This window comes from Neovison vison, chromosome 13, assembly GCF_020171115.1.
Source record: "Neovison vison isolate M4711 chromosome 13, ASM_NN_V1, whole genome shotgun sequence".
Classification (NCBI taxonomy): Eukaryota; Metazoa; Chordata; class Mammalia; order Carnivora; family Mustelidae; genus Neogale; species Neogale vison.
In genome coordinates, this window is record NC_058103.1 from 9,144,311 (window position 1) to 9,149,545 (window position 5,235).

The following is a 5,235-nucleotide window of genomic DNA, read 5'->3' on the forward strand; positions in this document are numbered from 1 at the left end:
ACAGCTTACGTGCATGTCACATTTGCATTAATGTAACTGTTAAAAAATTAAAAAAGCATTTATTGCATGACTACAAAGAGCTCCATGAAAACCCAGAGGAGGGATGAGGGCACTGTCAGTTTCGGGAAAATTCCCAGTTGGAAGTGTCAGAAATAGAAGCTTCTCCCTGCCGTGGTATATCCACCTTGCTCTGCCTGTATCAGTCAGCTATTGATGAGAGACAACCATAGAAGCTGAGGGGTAATGACAGTAATGACTTATTTCCCATCGCATGTCCTCAGGTTGACGAGAGCAACTCAGGCCCTGGGTGGCTGGGGAAGTTCTGATCCTAGAGGCTCATTTTCAGACTCAGGCTACTGTGGCCCCGGATACCCAGGGCATATTCTCTCGTGACTGTGTCACAAGCTCTAAGGAGAAAATGCCAAATACAAAAGCAAATTCTAACCTCAACTTGGACCACGCTCCCTAGTATTCCTTTAGCCAGGGCAAGTTATATAGCCAAGTCCCCAATGATGACATTGGGGAGGGTATGTGCTATGGTTAGTGCTGTGAACCCAAAGTAAAGACTGGAGAATTAACAATGGGAGGTGGGAAGAGAAAAAACAGCATGTGATATTACCATCTAGTAGTGAAGAATCAGAACCAGTAATTCCACTGATCACATTGTCTTTATGTTTCATTTGCCTCTTCTGATCATTGTCTTCAAGGTTTCAGGCTGTGGACATGGTCCCTAGATATATCCAGTCCTCTCTACATCATGGAAGCTTTCAGTATATTTATCCTTCTGACTAGATCTTTCCTGGAATCTTCTATCTATATCTCTAGGGAATTTCATTGGCCGAATCCATCTTTCTGAGTCAGGCTACGTATATCAAGTATCCTATCAGTGGAAAGGCCACCTTTGGGTCAGTCATCCATTCCTGGACCTTTTTCTTTCTTCTTCTTCTTTTTTTAAAAATATATTTTATTTATTTATTTGACAGAGAGAGAGAGAGAGATCACAAGTACACAGAGAGGCAGGCAGAGAGAGAGGGGAAAACAGGCTCCCTGTTGAGCAGGGAGTCCAATGTGGGGCTCGATCCCAGGACCCTGATCATGACCTAAGCCAAAGGCAGAGGCTTAACCCACTGAGCCACCCAGGTGCCCCTATTCCTGGGCCTTTGGTGGCTATCCATGAGCAAGGAAGAATCTGGTATTGCTTCCTGCAGGGTACAATTGGTGAGGCAGCCTCAGTCAGAAGGGGAAGATGGGGCAAGGACAACATCATGACTGACATATCTTGTAATAGGGATCAGCATAGGGTACATCATGAGAAGTTTTGTAGATTTTTCTCAAAGATTCTTTACCTGGGAGGAAGCAGGTGGTGGAGGCTGACAGAGGTTGGGGGATAGTGGTGGAGGATAAAGTAAAGAGTGGAGTGTACTGATCCTTTGTGGGAAGCCTGGGGATAAGATAACAGGGGGAGGCAAAGTGATAATTTAAAATGTCTACTGACCTATACGGTATGGGAACTGGCTAACGAAAATGGGCTACCAACATTAAATCTTGGTGTCTCCCTATCCAGCCCTCTAAGACAAAAAGTGCCCATGCAAGTCATTGCTCTCAAGGTCATACAGCTAGTAAGTAGTAGAAACGTTTTTTTTTTTTTTTTAAGATTTTATTTATTTATTTGACAGAGAGAGAGATCACATGTAGGCAGAGAGACAGGCAGAGAGAGAGAGGGAAGCAGGCTCCCTGCTGAGCAGAGAGCCCGATGTGGGATTCGATCCAGGCCCCAAGATCATGACCTGAGCTGAACGCAGAGGCTTAACCCACTGAGCCATCCAGGCGCCCAGTAATAGAAACTTTCAACTCGTTCCATTTTCCAAGGTGAAATCACTTAGAAAGAGAGTCTGGAATGCTGTGTTGGAAGAGGTGGTTTTTAAGGCTGACCTCCAAGGAGATAAATCAAGTTCTTTACTCTTTTATCTTAGGGAAATAATGGTAATGACTTTGACTCAGTAAGTACCTTCTACATGCCAAGCACCTGCTAGGCACTGTACAAGCATGATCTGTAAATCCTCACTAGATCTTTGCAAAGCATCATCCAATTTTCTAGATGAGCTAAGGCTCAGAGAAATGACATACCTCAGGAAGAGAATTGCCATCTACTATCACAGATGGAGAGCACTATGGTGACCCCTTCTGGAAGCCATGACTAAGGTTCTGTCTTCTTCTGCAACAGTGAGAAAGATAGCATAGGGGACATAAGGACTGGCCTGGAGATTCAAGAATGATGTCATTAATTCTTGATTGAGACTGACAGTTGGTGTCCTTCTGCCCCATCCACTCCACAAAGATTCTTCTGAGGGTTAAGGTTCTTGATAAGTTCTATCTATACAGAAAACTTACACATTTTCCCATCCTGCCATGTTCTTTACAACTCACACATCTTTGTCTTCCTGAACATTTTTCTGTGTTCATTTTCTTTGTGGTAGAAGACAGAACTAAAATATGGAATGACTTATGAGGAGATCACTATGCTCACATTTCAATACACAGTGACTTCCAAGTCCCTAATACTTAGTTTCTTCAATTGAATAGACCTTTGCCACCATCTCAGGTGAAGTTACATGGTTAATTTTGTCCCTAAGAAGATTCTGAAACATTGAATCTGATTCTTATATCCTTATCATTATTCCTTAGTAGGAAAAATGTCTTAAATACATACACACACATTTAGTTGCTGTTAATAGTTAATAGAAGCTTACTTTCTTTAGCTTCCCAACATAAAAATGTAATCTACACAATTACACGGAGGGAATGGATTTATTAAATTCATGGCAAAAGAATCAAAGTTCAAAAACATCAAGATTCTGGTCCAAGATCTATGACTGATCAGGAACAGACTGGGGAGTGGAACAGAAGACTTGTCAGGTTCAAAACCCCACCCTCATTTCTGGATGACTTCCTGGCTCTCAGGAAAGAGCTGGGGGTAGTCACTGGCAAGGACTGAGAGATGGCTTTCTGATCATGTTATTTGCTCAAATACCCAAAGCAATGGACTTGTCCAGTGAGTTTTCCAGAGGGAAGTGAGATAGGAAAGAACTGTTGCCCAGTTCTGGTGGCCAAGCCAACGTCCAACCAGACCACCGCACTGAAGCTGAATTCATACCTCCGTAAGGCTGAGGCAGAGTCTTAGAACTTCGGAATCCAAAGTTCTACACCAAAGTCTTCAGAATCAAAAACATTAACGTGGACTCTTCAGAACTAAATACAAAGTTACCAAAGAAAAAAACATGGTCAACCTGGGTCAGATAATGACCTCAGACGCTGGGACAATAGAGTCTCAGAGGGCAAGAAGGGAAGAGGGTGTTAACACACAGGGAGACAAGAGCATTGAGGGGGTGTCATCTGACTTCTGTTCTATGAATTATCAACACAAGTCTCCTTGGGAGCTGACTCAAGGGTTAGGTAAGCTAAACATGTATGGACTCCCAGAGGAACCCACAAGTTTCTTCTGGAATATGCAAGTTTGTGAGGAAAGGCCTGAAGTGACCTTTCCTGGGCTGGAGGTCCCACAGATTAAGACACGTAGGCATCCCAGAAGCTTGGATGTGTAACTGGTCCATAGCAATGGGTCATCATCAGTCTATGCCTTTGGCCTTTCATGACAGAAGTGACCACTTTCTGATGAAGAGAAAGATGGCAGTTTATGGGTAGGGAAGATTGGAGGAGTGAACTTTGGATTTTGCCAGAATTAAGGCTGACCCACCTCTTTGCTTGTTCTAACTTTGATTCCTTTAGTCCCAGTGAGACCGATCCTAGTTAAAGACATTGTCCTTTTGTTTCCTTACGAACTGTAATGCTTAAGACTGTTCGGCTATTACCCCACAGCTTCCTTCCCTTGGCTGGGAAGTGGGATGCTCCTACTGTCTAAACAGGACATTGAGTTGTGCTGTCCTCTCAGTGACCAGGACAGGCAACAGAGTTGAACTCCAGGCTCTAAGACCGAGGGTATGTACCTAGCAGGCTGCTATCCTAGGCAGTGAGGTGCACTGACCCTTGATTAGTCTGCAGTAGAGGTGTCCGATCTGACTCCTGTTCTGCAGAATTCCCCCATTATTGTCTCACAAGCATGCCTCTTAACAGAGTCTTGGAGGGAAAAGTTCATCTATTTTGTGATCTTGTTTCTCACAGCAATATGTTGCTCTTTTTCTTCCAGAAGCATGCACCATTTTGTGTAACTTGTTTACGAACAACAGAAAATATCAGCTGTCTGTTCATTCCATCTGCTTCCTGCGAAGAGGGAAGAATCATTACGTAGTGATGTCAGACAGTCCCCTGGCCCACAACGGGGTCTTTCTCAGGGTGTCCCATTGTAGAAATCCTGCCTTTAGTGAAGCAGAAGACACAGGGTCTTCTAAGAGATCGCTCTCAGAGGCAGAATTGGGAATTTGGCCTCTGGAACTTTCTCTTCCCAACGTGTGACATTGTGGAAACCAGTCTGGGCTCCTGAAGTCGCTATCAGGAAAGTGGTGGCATGGCGGACGGGATTGTTTCTGCAGAGAACAGGACGCAAGGAGTTTGGTGGGCATTCTGATGCTCTGTAGGCTCCTGAGGGGGAGAGAGATGCCCTAAGACCAAGCGTGGCAGATGGCAGTGTTCACAGGAAAGTGGGCTGAGGTCCAGGTGCTAAGAGGAGAGGGAGGAAAGGGGAGAGGGAGGAAGAGAAATAAGGACAGAGGGAGGCAGGGGGTGGTGAGGAGATAGTGAGAGACAGACGCTCTAACTGAAAGACTTCCTGTGATTTGCCATCCGGCAATGTATGACAGCACACCTGTCCTCCAGGCATTCCGCAGGGAGCTCTATCTGCATTGTCTCATTCGGCTTTCCTAATGACTCGGAGGTCTGGGAGGTCCGTCTAAGACCAGCACACCCACCTGCAACCCGGGGTCCTGGCCCAGGTCATCATCCTGTGTTCCACCTGCATCCCCACCTACAAATACACCTGGTCAGCTGGGAGCCTCTCTGAAGACTCGAGCCAGGCTGCCCTCTGCAGCTGAGATCTGAGAAGGAGCATATGTTTCCTGCACCCACGGGATTCCCACCATCACTTTAGTTTGGGAAAATGACTTCTTCCACGCTGTTGTGAAGGAACCCACTGATACCACTGGAGGGGGCCATCCCAGGGTGCTTGGGCCGGGTGCTTTAGAGCAAACGCTGCCAACAGCCTTAAGGTCCAACAGTAAGAAA